The 18,616-nt window shown below is 37.2% G+C and overlaps 1 protein-coding gene across 3 annotated transcripts in view; it reads left to right on the top strand.

Annotated features, from left to right (window-relative positions):
* The first annotated feature begins 16,617 nt into the window (after positions 1-16,617).
* Positions 16,618-18,616, top strand: part of LOC133838867 (neuroligin-4, Y-linked) — a 77,357-nt gene continuing 75,358 nt past the window's right edge. For all 3 annotated transcript variants that reach the window (XM_062270100.1, XM_062270099.1, XM_062270098.1), the window contains exon 1: positions 16,618-17,454. The gene's annotated coding sequence lies outside the window, so the exon portion shown is untranslated. The remainder of the gene's footprint in view (positions 17,455-18,616) is intronic.

Below are 18,616 nucleotides of genomic sequence, written 5' to 3' on the forward strand. Positions count from 1 at the left end.
TTCTAGAGACAACTGTTTTATATTTTGCATCTAGGTTGCTACTTTCGGATTTGTCGTATCTGGGAGGTTGCTCTCTCTTTGGGGCTCTCTTAGCATCGCTCATTTTATGGCGGTTTCTGGATTTCTTTAGAATGATTAAAGGCTAAATACCATTATGAAATTAGCCTAATCTTGATAACAACAATCATCGAATTGTAATGAAAGGAAATGAGTTTTTTTATATTTTGTGTTTTTAATTGGGAGAGCGACTGTAGTTATCGCTACTCCCTGCCTTTATTCAATGAATTATTATTTTCTTACATTAAGGCTTTCTAGCTGCCGGCGCAGCGGCAGAGCAGCCGTTTTATATATTATATATATTATATATATATCATAACAATATGTAAGTATGTTGAGAGAAAGAGTTATGTATGTACATATGTATACATAGCCATTTGGACGGTCGCTGTTATCAAGTGCGGATCATATATCGAATGCACTTGACTAAGTGCAGAGGGCACTTAGCGTTATCGACAAAGTCGCTGTTAATGTAAACATTGTTGGCATAACAACAAAGTGTTGCAGCCTTATTTATATGTATGTATATACATATGTACGCATGCTACAGAATATTCTATTATCCTTTTCGTTCATTGAAATTAAGTTTCTTTAGAGCTATAATTACTTTTGCAGTTTGATCAATCACACGATACTTCAGCAACTTATCCGTTTATCTGGAAGTGAGACAGGTTAAAAGACGAACTGCAAAAGAAGTGGAAAGGAAAAGTCTTGCAAGCCGCTTATCGGATACTTCCTGCCACAAATCTCTCACTCTGTTTAAGTGCACAGACTGAGAGTGCACTGTGTGTGAACAATCTGAGTTAAAGTCTTAAATCAGCTTGGCTTTTGTCCAAAAATATACCTGCCTCCTATGTGTTCCCTCTTCTCCTACTCTGCTTGCTGTCGCCAAGCACGTAAGGAAAAGACAGGTAAAGTTTTTTTTTTACCAAATTTTGCATCCCTTAGAGCAGCGAGAGCAGTAGCTAAGTGACTTGTTTGACTTCTTCATTGTGTCTGACTGCCACTTCAGCATCACTCGGGCATGGGTAAAAGCGTTTAAAGGTGATTTCCAACTCCCAAACAAGCTCCCAATATCCTTTTTCACCAATTTTTGCGCTTCACTCTCTGCGCAATATGTGTATATGAACGTGTGAGAGTGTGTGTGGCTTACACGTCAGTCAGGTTGCGCTATTGCCGTTGCTCATACGACAAGTAGAACGTTTGAAAAAATGTTTGTCTTGGTTGGCCTTGGACCGGCGCTGACATGCTACAAGTTCAGCTTGTTGGGGTTTTCACTCTTCGCGAGACAGCTTTGTAAATTGATTTGCTCTCTGACATTTTGAAAATCATTCGAGTAGCTAATTTACGACCATCAAAGTGCGCCAATAAATTTGCCTTAATTGCTAGTTAATTAAATCGAAAGACCCTTGCAAAACGAGCGAATTCAATCGAATTTTTCTTCTTTGCCCAAAATGTGTTTGCACTTGTACTTGGATGCAATGCATTGACCAAAATAGCAAACCCGAATGACAGGCAATTACGAGCGTAAATTCAACAAACGCAAACGGAAATTCAAATAATATTAATCACTGACAAATACTATAATATTATTTATTGAAAAGCAATTAAAAAGCCTAATTGAAAGCCTCATGTACTTGTAGTCACATATAAAATTAAATCAACTATATTTTATTTATTTCTGCACCACAATCGAAGCCCATATACGTATGTATGTACATTTGAGTATGACTATTTTAATTTTTTTCAATTTTTACAATTATGAATTTTAAATCAAATCAACGTTATCCATATTCAAGGCCCAATTTCCCTTATTGATTTTGTTTGTTTTCGCTTTCAAAATGTTGTTATGAGTGCGCTATTAATTCCTGTTGATTTATGACACTTTAGGTGATAGTGTGTATAAACAAATTTAAATATTTGACTCGCAAATTTTGCTGAAACGCTCGTATTGAATTTGAGTTCATTTTGATTTAAAATGAACGCAACTTTAGTTAACAGATTAAATTGGTAATAGCTTAAAATGAACTGAAGCTTGACGATTGAAGGTCACATCAATAAATTCACATGGGGACGTCGTTTTGACCTTTTTACGAGAAGCTTTTGTCTCTAAGCCGCTTCGCATTTTTCATGTTCAACATTAGGAAGCTCATTTAATAAAGAGCTGACATTTTTATGACCCTTTCAATTTCTTGCTTCACTAATTCCTTGCCAAGCAATTTGTTCCATTCATTCAAGCAGCCAGTTGCCAGCAGCCAATAGCCAGCAGCCAGCAGTTAGTAGCCAGTCCAGCCAGCGGTTGCTCACTCTAGGGGATTACAATTTGCACCACAGTTACGACCTAATTAACTTCGATTTCTGCGCTGCAGGCATTTACATAATTGCATTTCGTAGCGCATAATTTTTACATGCAGAGTTGCATGCCACGCCCCGACCAAGAGATAAGTAAACCAAAAACAAAACCTACCAAGGCGGCGTTAAAATCAAGTTAAAAGTGAAAGTTGCAAGAGAATAGAGCTGAAATTACAGTCCAAAGCAAAATGAACAAAAAAATGTGTAATTGTCTTTTTTCCCTCGGACTCCTGCTGCTGCTGTTGCCGCTTGCAACTGATGCTGGAGAGGGACATATGGCGCCTTGTCAGAGGATCTAAAAGAATCCTGGGCACAACTGTGTGGATAGCCCTGAACGAGAGTCAGAAGCTCCCACACGCTCCCAGGCGGCAATTCGAATGGAAAAAACCAACTTTAATTAAGCAATGCAATGACCAACTTTCAAAAAGAAAATGCAAGAAAAAAACATTAATACAGATGCCCCATGATGAGAAAAAAAAAATTAGAATCACATCTAGTAAAATGGAGGAGAAAAAAGCGAAATGCAGCCAAATGATTTAATTCAAATGCAGCACGCAAAAGCAAACTAATTTGGTGGTAATTATTGCTGGACTTAGACTTGCCTTTATGAATGCCGTAAGTCGCTCTTAAGCTGTCTAATAAAACGTGGATTTTTTGGCCAAAGCCTCGAGCAGTCGACACTCGACTAGGTTCCTAGCTTCCTGGCTGCAGCTCAAGTGTTTGGAGTAAACTCTGCACAAAGTGAACTGCAAATAAATTAGTCGGAAAAATTGGCCAAGAAAACTGCCATAAAATGCTTTCAACTCAAGTCGTTTATGGTTATGCAAACTTGGCATCTACTTGGAGTCTGCTTGTAGATGCGCAAACGCATTTCGTTTTTAGACGAGGACGAAGGTTTCAATTTAGACTTCAAATGTAAACGAGGCAACAAAATCTTCAAAACTAACTCACAATAGGATAACATAAATATTTGAGGAATTTTTTAAGAGAAAAATATTCTAAGTTATACACGCACATTGCTCTTCGCCTTATTTATATGATAAATTCGGGCATACTTGTATTTAACTGGAATTAAAGCAGTCCATAATTTAATAACGAATTTTTAACTAATATAAAATTAAGGTACATTCAAATCTTTTCAATAATTAATGCTCAAACGTTCTTCGAAGACTGTTTAAATAACTAAAATCAGTTTATCATGATTTTAATTGAACCATATTTATAAGATAATTTTCTATTACTGAAAAATTGAGTGTGATAATAATTTACTTACATGTTTTTTTATACATTTTTTTTTGACTTAAGTTTTCAATAAAATTTGTACTATTAGTTACTGCAGTAAAAGCAAATAAACTTAAATTTAAATTTTGAAAACTCAATTTAGTGAAATTTGGTTGCAAGTGGTTGAATAACTAGTATAAAACACTTAACTTAACTTGACTAAACCAAATTATTGGCTTTAATGTGTCTGTGGTTTTAAACTGACCAACGTAGAATTTCACTGTAAAGCAAGAATGCTGCACATTACTTTAATCTCTTCGCATTTAAATAGAGATTTCAGGGGACATCACGCAATTCCTGCCAGACGTTTCAGGACGTTTGGCGGACTCAGAGCTTAAAACTGAAAGCGAATGCAAAGCGCAAAATAAATGACACTCATTTACACTTGTCGCCTTCAAGTTGTTGGGGAAAAGTGTGTATGTGTGTGAGCTACATAAACAAAATCTGCACAAAAAGGAAACTAAATGCCGACTAAATCAAAATGAGTTTAGAGTGCGGGAAAACCCTTGACAAAGTTTGGCAAAGGACGCTTCAAGGGGGTGGCCGAGTGTTCAACCAAAGTTGCCTTGAAAAACAAAAATAACAAAGTACACACACACACACACACACAAGAACACAACAGAAAAAAAGGATAAAGAAGGAAAACACGAGGACTGTCCACTTGTATTAAAGAAAAACGCTGCAGGCATTTTAAGTGTTGTTAATGCCGCTGCGGTTCAGCTTGAAAGTTTTTCCAACAGTGGCAAATGAAACAAGTTTCCACAATTTTTCAGTGCACGTGGCTAGCCACTGGTCCCACCGAGGCGCACGGCCAGCCACCACTTGAGGGTCGTCTCTCAGTTTTATGCATTTACGCTCAGTCATAAAAAATAGAACTGAAAACAAACGCAAAAAATGCTAAAAACAAAAAAAAATGCGCACAAAACTTGCATCACATTTCGTCTACGCGTCGTTGAGTTCGTGCTGTCATCCTTCTCGCGAGGATATCTGGACTCATCAAATTGAAAATGGCGCCATGTCCAGCAGTCCAGCCACAGTTTGCCATTAAAGAAGATGAAGTCCCGGATGCCATCAAATATGTAAATGCAACTAGTGCACTATTCCATGTCACACTACTCATAGTTCCCTGTGAACTCATAATCTTATTATTCATTTCATTTAGTTTTTTTTTTCTATTAACTCATTTTCATTTTTATTCAAGCATTGAAGAGTATCTTTAGCAAATAGCAATGATTACTTGTTTGCCCTTCTATCGCTCTATCATCACTTTGTGGTTGCAATCTATTGCCACATTAATTAATAATCTTTTGTGGTTTAGTGCCTGGCATTTGCAATTCATTAAGCATTTTGTTATTAAAGCCATGCGCATATATTTTATCCATTTTGCAATTCAAATTCGAACTCTGTCGAGGCGATATTCATTACCAATTTGCAGTTTTTTCTCTTTTTTTTTTGCCAATTGTCTGAATCTCATAATTATACTTTCAGCATCTGCAAAAGACACTCGTACTGAGCTGAAATAAAAATGTTAAAAATTACCATAAAGAAACGCCAAAAGATATGCGCATCTGTTCCGCATTAAATATGTCATATCCTGTTTCCTGCGCTCACACACAAGCACAAACGATGGCGCATACACAAACATTGCGAAGCTTATCAGCGACAGGCTTCAGTGCAACAAGGGAAATGAGAGAAGCAACGTTCAAGCAGCCTCTATTTATGCCCCAATCCTTTTGCTGAAGCATCGCAATGTGCAACCTGGGATTGGGTAGCCAAGAAGACACCAGAGTAAGAGAGCACCAAAGGAGCTACCCCTCGGAATCGAAAAATCACAGATTGAGTAGCTCTGCACTCTTTAATTAACTGTTTCAATGCGAATTGGCTGAGTCCCCTATCATATACATTTGAAATATACTGCAATCGCCGTCTATAATTATTTATTTATTTAGTTTATTTTTTTTTTAATTTTTCGTCTTTGCAATCCATTTCCTTTTCAAATTAAATTCCAATTTTTATAACAAAATGTAGTGTATACAAAAAACAACTCGAATCGTATCTGTATTTAAATGATTTATCTTATTTCATTTTTGTTGCACATTGTTGCTGATGTGCCATTTTGTACATTGGAGTATTGTTGTCTTAATTATTATTGTTGCTGTTGCTTTTGTGCTATAGCTTGGCTCTTTGTGCTGTCGTTTGTTGTTGCTCGTGTTGTTCTTGCTGGCTTTTCCTTTCCTTTTGTAGGTGTGCACTGGGTGGCTCTGATTGTTGACGTGGCTGGCAAACGCACACTTAAGTGCACTTGAACGTTTTTAATTAAAACACAATTTTTCAACGAGCATCAGCAACTGAATCAGAGACGCAAACGCAATGTGTTGTCGAGGGGAAAGAAAGCAAACTTACTAAAATTGCTGCCTCAAGATGCCACTAAAATATGTTGTGCTCTTGAATAAAATATAAACTGCCAGCCCCACCGAATTGTGCGAACTTTAGTCGTAAATTGTCTAAACATTTGCATAAATTGCCTCGTTTTCTATAACGTCGTAAAAGAATTTGAGTATACAGATACAGATACAGATGCAGGAAATGCATCTAACGATTGCATCAATCATGCCGACACGCAAAGCACGGCTGCCAATATTTGCCAGTCAATCAGACCCCTACTTTGGAGAAGCCTCAAGCAACATCTGAGGGTCGTTTCTTGTGAATTTGTGTTGTTTCTTCGCAACATAATCAACGTCATCATCGCCTTCGTTGACGTCAGTCAGCCAAACAACAAGCGGCAACAATGTTGTCGTTGGCAGAACCGCAGCCCTTGTACCTCGTCTGAGGTTATTTATACTGTGTTCCATGGATGATGAGGAAGATGATGATGCTCTGCGAAGGATGATGATGATGATGACAACAAGTGCACAACCCTTTGGCCTCAGCGCTGAGTTTGCTATGTCTTCCAAGTACTTGTATCGCAGCTCGTCTGCGCCCTGCCTTTAGCCTGAGGGGAGTACGTGCCCCAGCAAGCGAGGCTGCTTGGCGTTGGCATACCACATTTACTCTCTATGTGGCTGCACTTGCCACGCGCCCCACAAAAATAAACAAAGTGCCGAAGACGTACTACAGATGAGCCTGGTCTTGAGAGCACAGAAATTGGGGATCATTGTGCGTTACTGATGGCAACAACAAAACAACCGCATACCATGTGTAGCAATTTTGAGATGCGGATGATAATTTTCAGAAACAATTGTACACACATATCATTTCGCTACAATATATTCATACTCCATGAAACCTATTTATTCGTCAGCCATAAAATGTGATATTAATTGCATTCGCCTTTAGTTATGTCTAAAATATTCAAGACCACGATGCCAAAGCATAATGTGTGCATTCAGCTTCGGTGGGGCAAACGACAAATTAACAATAACTAATTGGAAGCTAATGACCAATAGATGCTGTCACTGTCAGTTCCTCGTCTGCTTCTAAACTACGCTTCAGCCATGTATTATACCACAAACATCAACAACAACAACAACACCAATGTGAGCCAAGAGCGAAGACACTTTGGCTGAACGCCCAAGAGGCGGCTTCCCTTGGGGAGCGACTCAGCCTCCAGTTGCCAAATATGGAAATAACATATAGGCGAGCATACATATTTTGGCATAATTAGCACCCAAGCTGCAGGCGCCAATAGACAAACAAGCTCTGCTTCAAAAGGAAGAGAGAAGTAAGTCAATGTCAAACGAATTGCCATTACCCTATTAAATAACGTAAGGAAATAGTACGCATAAGACCAATTTAAATTATAAGCCAAGTAGAAGCTTACCGAAATATTTAAATTTTAAGTTTTTAAAGTGTGTGTCGAAGCATTGGAAAAATACTTTTAATAAAATAATATGTTTATTTCAGTTTATGTCTATGACAAATTAACTTAATAAAGTTTGTTTCAATTTGATTTTCTTCCACAATCTGCTTACGTTAAGTTACATTAAGATTTAAATAATTAGCCAAATAGAAACATACAGAAAATTTTAATTTTTATATTTTTAAGTATAAAGTAAAATTTATGTATAAAGTTCGTTTCAAATTGATTTTCTTCCCCAATCTACCTACGTTAAGTTACTTTACAAGTTTTCTTTCCTACTTTTATGTCTATTGATATCATTTCCCTCATTGAAATAATCTTTTATTTTATGTTATCCAAATTAGTCGATAGTTAAGCTGTCAAATATATTATATCTTATGCTATTACAATTACAATTAGCTAAAATTAAATTTAACGTATTGTGTTGGTAAGTTCTGCTTACCTATAATTGTTTTTTTATGAAAGGAAAGTCAAAACTTATTTTTTTTTTTAATTTTTTTTTATTTTTTTATTTTGTATTTATACAATAGACTCTTTAAATGGAAAAAATGTTCAGAAATCGAATTTTTTAAATTTTTCATTAAACATGCTTTAGTTCATTCGTACAAATAAAGTATTCATTGTCAAAAGGTCTTTATGAAATAGTTATTTTGACTTTTCTCAATTAGGTTAATGAAACTCTTATATTGAAGTACACTGCATAAAAAAAGCATCAAATTATTAAGCAGAAACCTAAATAAATGGATAAGAATTTCTTTTAATATCAAAATTGAAATTTTAGAAATATATACAAAAAAAAAAACTTAGTCTTCTTAAAATCAATTTATTAAAGTTAAAGGATACATTGCCTTCTGCTTGATATTGCGAATGTACCTTCATTCCCAAGTTCAATTTGCTGTCTGCATATGTGATTCAACATATTGACAGGCGTGTGCGGAAGGCAATACTCGAATATGTATGTGTATGTATCTCTGTCTCTGCATAGATATGTGTTGGTATCTTCTTTCACATACATATATGTACATGTATGTACATATATTGCCGGGTCTCTGGCTGGCATACAGATTTGGCGACACGTCCTGAGGCAGACATAAACATGTACTGTGCAAATGTGTGAAGTCATTTAGGAGTGAAAGATGGCAAAGATCCCTGATGGGGGAAGTTGGGCGACATTCTACTTCCAAGAGGCAATTAGAAAATGATTTAGCGCAATTTTCATGTGATTAAAAATAGCGAGCAAATAAGAGAGAGAGCAAGATTCCTGGGCAACGGCACGTGAGCTGCCATCAAGAAAAGCAATAATGAATATTGAGTTATCAACTGGCAAATGTACAAAAGCATTCCCATGAAGCATATTTGCATAATTGTAATGCCACACAATACAAATTAAAATCGTAAATAATAAATTAACCCGACAGAGTCAACTGGCTGCCTCTTGCCTACTTTTGTGCGCGACGCGACGAGAAGAAGTTTCTCTGCTCTGCTTGTGAAAATGTCGTCTGGTGTCTTAATGCCCCAGCATAACTCAAGTGGCAGCTACTGATGCTCAGTTGAGTGGCAAGACAGTTTGCATACTGTTAGTTACGGAGCGCTCAGCCTTTTTTACTGTAACTCGCAGCTGCCATCTTCTAGTCTTTCAATATGTCTGCCTCTCTTTGTGTCTGTGGGTGTGTGAGTGCGCCATTTTGTCGAGTGACAGCCATTGGCGTCGTATTCGCATCAGTTGTAGTTGCTTAATGGCTGCTTTGCGGCTTAACTGTAGCAACACTGAAGCAGGGGAGAGCAGCTTAAAGGAACCGTAGACAGACCCTGAGGTATTTAGAGGCTGCTGCAAATATTTAATGCACTCTCGACGTCTTCCTCTTCGTCTCCGTCTCCGACTTCGTTGTCGTCTTTGTGGTCGTTATTGACGTCACGACTGCGACTGTTGGTCAATGTTTAAAGACGCCTTAGTGGCTTATGTTGTAGCTTGGGAATTGTGTGTCGATAGCATCAAGAGTGATATCTGTAAATGGATAATTGATGACCTTCGACTTCTGAGCAAGTAAATTAGTGACTTATTTTCATCAGAAGTATGACCCAACGTGAGGTCTAATGAATCTTTATTTAAGTGATTTTCAATCTTTCCCTAAATTTATCTCTTTAAGTTCGGAATCCACATATCGAAAATGCAATCTGCCGAAGGTATTCCCACCTTCCCAGTGTATGCAGCTCAGAACAATGACCAAAAATCATTTTCAGCTCCGCGGGCCACACTCAACTTGAACAATTTATAGCCGCAGTTGCATTCTGCAAACCAATTGAGATGTTAATAAATTTTTCGTACTGAAATCAACAGACATTTGGGGGGTCAGACTTCGCTTCGAACGTTGTTGCAAACCCGAAATCAATTTGCATTGCAAGCAGCAAAGCCTTATGGCAAATGGGGAGCACATTTGAGCTGGTTCACAGTCAGAGCTCTATATCAATCACTTAACTATTTTCCACTGAAATTTATTTTCAACAAACTAAAGCAAAAAGCGCAACCCAACAACAAAAAAAAACCAAAAACTAAAGTGGATTTAAATAAAAACAATTGCACAAGGGCCATACGCAAAATAGGAAAAAAAAGAATCATATAAAATTTTCATACGAAAATTCCGCACGTTTTGCTTTTTCTATTTTATATTTTATGTGTTTCGCTGTCGAAGCATACGCCAAAACTGTGTCCCACCGCATGCTGTTTCCCTCCCGTTGACCTTTCGTTATTCCCTTTTATTCCGCACGTTTTGTTATTGTTCAAAAATATATTTTTTATGCAATTTATTCGCTTCCATTCTTGTTGGTTCTATTCGATGGCTGTCATTGCTGGACGTTGTTAGGCTTTGAAATGAACACCAAATATTTTGTTGACGACAACTTTAGGCCAGAAATAATTGTTTACAATGTGGATTAGCTTGGCTATCTGATTCCCTTTGTCTACACAAAAAAAGTATTATATATTTAAATGTACATATGACATGAATAAATAGATGGATGAAAAAGATATGATCTTAATATTATCTTCCTATTGAAATATTTCCGAAGAAGACTTTAAAATTCAATTCAAATCCAAAAAGTGTTCAAACTTTAATACAATTTTAGAACTTATACATTTATATATTTACCATATGTAGTAAACAGTTTAAATAGTTATTAAAGTATTAAAGTTAAATTAAAGTAACTCGGAGAAGAAATTTATTTTGAACTTTATTGAACTAATCAAAAAAATATCATCCTATATACTAAAAATATAAGAGATCTATCTTTTACGTTGTATTAACTTTTCGAAAAAATATAATCTTTATTATATATGTTGAAATTTTAGTAATATTTTTGTTTACATTTTTAGTCAAATAATCAAAAGCACTATCAATATTTGAAATGGTCAATTAAAATGTTGGCAGGTAAACGTAAAAGCGATTTTTTTACAAATCTCAATTGCATATTTTATTAAAAAATTGCTCAGGGCTGGCACTTTTATTTTTAATGGAAGTCGAGTGGGTTGGTTGAAAGCCTTTGCAGCAGCATCAATATGCAATTTGTTGTGATTTTGCATCTATTAAAAATTATTGGAAATAATTTCAAAAAAGTGCTCCCAACCGTGCGCTAAAAATACACAATCGAAAAGGGAAAATTTGCACACGACCGAAAGGGTGAAAAACAAACGAAGAAACAAAAACACAAACCGAGAAGCGAATTTTGTACACTCTTTAAAAAATGTTTTAGAGAATGTAAATGAACCTTTGGGGCATGCTAATGAAACTGCCAGACAGCTTATGTTAATTATATGATAACTTATGGATTTTAGCTCGAGCATAGACAAAGCGAATGAGAAAAGTGCTGATGCCGAAGGCGGGCGAAAAAAATAAAGGAAAAAATGTTGTTTACCTTTTTCGCGTCATCCGCGGCGACAAAATGAAATCAAAACACGCGCCGTTCGCTCAGTTCAAACACCCCGAGCGTATCCCCAAGATGTTGTCGCGACCTTAGCGTGGAGCGTGTGCCATGGAGTGCCATAAGAGTTGCCAGCCTCACAGCCTCGCAGCCTCAGTGCCTTACAGCCTGCCGTGCTGTGTGTTATGCTAAATTTAAAGCATGTTGCGGCTGAGATTAGAATAAAGACGCGTGTTGCGGCTGCCAGTGCGACATGTTCGTTGCTCGCTTGCTTGTTGCTTGTTGCTCGTTGTGCGTTGTTCGTTGCTCCATCCCAACTGGGGTGCGCTCCCTTCCTCATATGGGGAGATGGGCTAACATCTGGCGTGGCATATCACACGCGTGCGCTCTTTAATTAGCTTCTGGATGGCGGGACAAAGGCGGGGGCTGCACTTGCAGTGCTTGCTTGCACATGCATGTCAAATGCATTTCGTGGGCAAGTATTGTGCCAAGCACACAGAAGAGTGTGTATGTGTGTGTTTGTGTGTTTACTCAAGTTGTCCGCCCAAATAGGAGTGGCCATACATTGCTTCGCTTTGCTTTGCTTTGCTCTGCATGTTGTGTTTATGTTTAGACATTGCAGTTTCGGATTGTCCAAAATGCTATCCAAATGTTGATTATTTGAAATTGCTCATTGCCGCAGATACGCATGCAAATTGAAAGCCCAGCCGGGACCACAAATCAAACACAATTGCCAAAATGCCAAGTTCAACATTAAACAAACATCCCAGCATCACACCGTCAAGTTGACCTGATTATTACCAGCAATCTGGACAAAACGTAAGCGTTGATTTATGATATCACGACCACACCACGTACTCACGACCAGAGGTTTCGATAATTACTAAAATTTGGAAGGGATTCCAAATACACAATTACAAACACTAAGCTTATTGCAATTATCATTAACTAGCCAAATACCGAACAACATTTGAGGTATTCAATATAGGGGTGAAGAACTATCGATAGTGGCTCCATCGATATTATACGATAGTCAATTTTGAGTCATAGATAGTGTCGATAGATTGTCGCCGATAATATCGCCCGCTATACAAATTTTGACGCATTGCCGCTTGATTTACATTCTTATCAGTAGTCAAGACGTCTAAGCTTTTAAATACTTACTTTTTAAGTACTTCGCCTATCTGGTAGAGAATCCTTTTCAAATGCAATGCAGTCCAGCTTCTCTGTACTTGACGCTCTAAGAGTGGCGGTTACTCGACGTGTATCTTAAATTCGAACATTATCGATCCTAATACTTCTATCACTTACATTAAACAAACGTATGTATTGTATTTTGTTTTTCTTAATTTCTGACGATTTTACACAGAGCAGTGTAAGACGCCATCTATCGATGGCACCATCGATAGTGCTTGGTACACTATGAAAAGTGTCTGCTACTATCGATAGTGGCTCTATAGACACCATCCATCAATAGTGCCGATCGATTGCTCAATAAATGTGAAATCTTTTAGTGCAATATATTTTCTCGCATTTTACATCTCACTCAAAAATCATAGCTATGCTCTCATCTCAATCACTAAACCACTGTTTTTATACGCATAGGGTAGAAGGTATTATAAAATAACATTGTGCCAGCAGGATATATGTACATATGTATATGTATGTAACAGGCAGAAGGAGTCATTACAGATCAAGTTTGTTTCAAATTTTTGTCACTTCCACAACATATAAAAAAAACACGATTTGTGTTACCAACAATAATTACTTCTCTATGAATATTTGGTAAAGTTACTTAAGAAATACTTCTGTATGGGAAAATACGCCTACTGGAATCGGATCTTAGTTACTTTCGCTGACAATCGCGTATTTTTATTCTATATATTTTATAGTTTGAACGAGTACAATATAGATATACCAAATATAGCCCTTGGTATATTTTAGCGAATTTGTTGAAAATCAAGCACACTCGGATTTATACTCTAATAAGACTCAGCTGGATCATATAAATTTCCGTTATGCTCTATCATTGATTATTCTTATTGTTGCTTATTGTGTTGTAAATCGGAAATAAGTAATGTTAATTTATGAATAAAAAATACAATTCGCATAATTTATAAAATTTCTAATTTTCGTTTAATTTATTTATATTGCTTTTGATATTCTTCTTCTTTGTGCCCAATTTGTTTACTTTTTCACCCTAAACAGCTGTTCGCGTGATCCAGTTTTGGTGTAAGCAACTTGTATCATAGAACTGCATGATTGAACCAGATTCACTATGTGTGAATAGAGTATAAGGTATCCTAGGTAGGGTTGTTGGATTTTGTAAAAATATCGTATTGATGATATTTGCTGTTTGAAAATATCGATATATCGATATTTTGATATATTTCCGACATTCCTAATCCTAGTCAGTAATATCTTTAGTTGGCTTGATCTCTTCCAAGTATGTTTAACAACGATTGCAAATTTCAATAACAATTATCAATTCACATCTTTATTAAATTATCGATAGTGCAAATAGTCTAGTTGACATTCTAATCACATCGATAATTTCAATTCGATCTGTTATCTATAAACTGCAAAGCCATTAATTTCTCTTGCTGCCTATCACAATGATGGATGAGTGCGGCACAAATTAAAATTTCAATTGGCTTGCCAGCTGCATGTAAACAGCTGCTACAATTGCACTTGCCTCTCACACACTTTTGAGTCCCTCGGGCTTTCAGCTCTTAGACCGCAGCAGACACAAACATGAAGCATTGACCACAGAAGCACACATAACTCACATTTGGACTCGAATTTTCAGTGACTGCTGAAGCTCTAGCTCCTGAGCTCCTGAGCTGCTGGCCTCCTGTGTTGAGCTAAGCAATTGGAATGGCTGCAAATGCATTTCATTGGTTTTTTGGGCAACGGAAATTGCAGATAGCTTGAAGTGAATGCATTAATCAAAACAAGATATTTTTGGTATGCACTCAAAGGTGTGGCATGTGCATAAATTAGTTATTGAGTGCAGTGCAAAATGAAAGCCTCTCGAATGAATTAATTTCTCTTTCTTGGTCTCTCTCTCTCTCTTTCTCTCTTGCATTTGCCATTTGTTTAAATACTCTAAGCTCGCTCCTCGCACACTCAAAGGCGCCTAATCTTCCATCTACTGCAGACAATCGGCCCACACACAGATACAAATACTCATTCTTATTCTCACACATACTCTGACGCATGCAGCCACTTCCGTTGTCATTTTTTTTTATGTGCAGCCCACAGACGTTGCGTCCTTGGCAGCAGATATAAAAAGAGTCTCGAAACTTGAATCTCGCATATCGTCGACCAGCCTCATTGTAAAGCAGCCAAAATCAGGGTGAGAATCAGCATGAGAATGAGGCGAGGCGGTGAATCACAGTATCAGAATCAGTAACAAATTCAGGGCCGGATTCATGTTGCCGCTGTTGCAGTTTTGGATTTTGCCACAGCAGAGGTTAAATTGTCCGTGAAGGATTTATTTGCTGAAAATTATGATTTATAAGTTCAGCAGCCAGTTGCACTTACAGCACACAGCACACACACACACATATTCATACACAGTGTGGCATCTTCCTCTGCATTCATTCCTCACACACTCTTCGTGTTGCACGAGTATTGCAGATGCCTGTGGACCAATTTCTTTGATTGTTTCTGGCCATTGACCTCGATTCGCAGTGGGTCACAGGTCAACGTTGCGGTGCGCTGTGGTGCACATCCTTTTCGCCCGAATGGATCCAGAAAAATGACTGGCACAAATCTAAAATTGAATTGAATTACGCATTGCTTTTAACTACAGGTAAAAATACCTATTGTTTCACAGAACTGAGAACTGCAAAGTAAGCACAAACGCTGCTCCATCATAAATTGCAAATAAAAACACGGAAAAATATTTGAGGATGCAACTGCAGTATTTTTTCATGTGCATGATGAGAAACGATAGGGAAATAAAAGATAAATTGGCTAGCTTGTTGTATGGATATAATAGTGTCCTTCATCTACAATCTTGATAATTATTTATTTAATATGATATATTTCAACGATTTTTATTGCCACGTCACATAAAACTGTTACTCCTTTGAGTTGAACTTCTGGCGGACAAAATTGGAACTATTAAAAGTTTTTCTAGTAAAAACAACAATAATTCTCCATTCATTCGAAAAGGTTTGAGTATTGAATTAGAACTATCGAAAACTATCACTTTTGTTTTCAACCAAAAAAGCTTAATTGGATTATTTAAGCACTATGGCAAGGACATTTTTAAGTTGGTGATTTTAGCTTTGTAAGTGTCTCGACTACATTTGGTGGTCATCTTGGCTAACTTAAAATTTCCCCATATTTAAAAGCCAATAACGCCTGAAAATGTAGCTAAATTGCGAATCCATAGAAAACAATGTTACCATATATTCCTTTAAAAATCGATATGTGTATCGATGGATGTGAATATCGATACCATATTTACAAATTGTACGGTCGTGTCTTACAAAATTAGGTCAAGCAAGTCTTTCAACTGCCAAAGATGTAATGTGCGTCTGTGAAGGGTTTTTCACTATAACAATTTAAAAAAGAAAAGTAGATATAAAAATTGGTTAATCCATAATAAATTCACACAATTTCAATAGAGAAACAGTCGCATAGACTGTATTAATAATATTTTAATTATTTCGTATCTAATATTCATTTTATTATTTGTATTGATTTATTAATTTAATAAATAATACTTATTTAACACAATGATTATGTTTTGTTTCAGCCGTTGTTTTCAATACAAAATTTCAAGTAAATTTCCTGATATCTTGAGAGTTAGCTCCGTTAAGGAGAAAAAATGCCTTAACAAATTACAAAAGTATTTCCTTTACGCCCCAACATTGCGAAGGGGAAATTTCCCTTAAGGAAATTCTCTCTCTTTTATTGGTACCATGCGCGCTCTTTGTCGCTCAGTAAATGCAATGTGCTGGTTCGCTCGACGACCGTTTGGCGCCTGTGTGCACGTTTTGGAGTTCCCTGGAGCTTCGGGCCATCCTAACGAAAGAAACGAAACGGTTGAAACGAAGGGCAGGCATGAGATGAGGCTGCGCCTGTTTTTGGCTTTTGGATGTAGCGAAGTGGCGTGTCAGTTCACGTTCGATATTTGTGTTGTTTGGTAGCGGTAAACGGGCGCACGATAACGCGGCATCAACGGTTCGACCGCGACGCGTTTTACAATATTTGTACAATACTGTGCTCGTGTGTGAGTGCGACAAACAGCAGCAAACGCGAATGCGAGCGCTAATGCGAATTCGAATGCGAGTGCGAATGTGAGTGCGTGCGTGCGTGAGTGTGTCAGTGCGTGTTTGTGTGTGTGTGTGTGAGTGTGTGTCAGCGTGTGTCGGCAAGTGTGTGTACATTGGGCGAAGGCATTTCAAGTTGTTGCATTGACTAGGCCCGTGTGACCAAAAAACAACGCCCAGATAACACATTGACACCAAAATATATTGACCGCACACAACAACAACGAACGAAGTTGGCTGCATGTCAACCGGAAATCAACTTGAGCATCAGCTTCAACTTCTGCCTCAGCCTCAGCTTCAGCTTCAGTTTTAGTTATAGCTTCAGTGTGTGCGTGTGTGTATAACAGGCGCCAATAAGTCGCAACTTCCATGCCTACGTTTCTGCTGTGTATGCCGCAAAAAGTAAATAGTAAAATAAATAAATAAATAAATTACGCGCCAAGCACTGCAAAGGCAGAAAAAAGGCAAAAGCAAATACAAAAAAAAGAAGGAAGAAAGTAGAAAGAGAAAGAAAATAAGAAATATTAAAGCAAATATTTATGCCAAATGCTTTCTGTTCAGTGCGATGATATCCAAGTGAAGTGGCAGACAGTGCAACAATAAGCGTTTAACTAGGACAGAGTCAAAGTTGAAACAGGACGAGCGCGTTAAGGACTTAAGGATCAAGTGTACTTGAACTCGGCGAGCACGTCTAGAAAAACGGTAATTGAGTCATAAATCATTCATAATTAAAGTGCGAATTCGCAACGAGCTACGAGAGGAATTCAACATAAAATGCTATTTGAGGATTTTGAATCAGATTCTATATTGGATTTATTGTCAAGCTTTCGCTCGGAAATATTACACGCTAATCTTTCACATGACAGCCAGGCACTTGAGATAAGTCAAGTCATCTCATCCCAACTCAACTCAAGTTGAGATTGGGGCCAGGACTGATTGATTAGCTGCAGATTGGCTTGGCAATCACCTGGCTGGATGTCCGGTGTTGCTTCAAGTGTTTACCCCACATTTATCTGGCATTCTGCCTGCTTTCCAAACTAACTTGTGAAGCCGCCAATAATCGTACGAGTACATTTGCCAAATTGGCAATTTCTTTATGCCATTGTTGTCTATCGAGATGAGCTGGTGCTCCTCCTCCTCCTCCTCCTCATTGTTGACAGCGACAGCAGCGTCGCAATTAGTGCACAACTCTCAGTTTGAGCTGATCAACGAGTGAACAATGCCCCAACCTTTGGACTCAAGTGTTTGTGTGCGTGCTTGTTCCCTCGTGCTTCGAGTCGATTGTTTTCCTCATTTATCCTTCATTGAACTCATTGACATGCTCTTATATTTGTGCCAAAGATTACGAAATCTTCCCCTGACATCTGCGTTGCTTAAAGCTTTGACACAAATTTATTATTACTTTACAAAGTTGTTTTTTAAGTGCATTTAATAATTTGCAAAATTCAGTGAAAAAAGAAATGACTGCCAAAAAAAAGTAAATATCAATAAAATCATACACAACAGAAATTAATATTTCATAGAAAAATATGGAATACTATAAAAAGAGAATTTCTATTAATTTATTATTCCATGAAAAAAATAATGATTCACTCATATATTATTCCATTGTTTACACATTCTTTTGCAGAATTTGTAAAAAATCTGTTCTCATTAGTCGATTTATGTTTGATTTGTTGAAGGTGGAAAGAGTCGACTTTTAATTAAATATTTATTTTTAAGCGAAAATAATACGTAGACATTATCAGGCCAAACAGAATGTGGACCCCTTGGGCGATGACTATTGTAATTATTTGTCAGGACGGAAGTGCTCAGTCCAATCATAGTGAGGCACATTCTAACTCTGACTCTGGCTCTGGCTGCT

Source organism: Drosophila sulfurigaster, chromosome 2R (assembly GCF_023558435.1).
Source record: "Drosophila sulfurigaster albostrigata strain 15112-1811.04 chromosome 2R, ASM2355843v2, whole genome shotgun sequence".
Taxonomy (NCBI): domain Eukaryota; kingdom Metazoa; phylum Arthropoda; class Insecta; order Diptera; family Drosophilidae; genus Drosophila; species Drosophila sulfurigaster.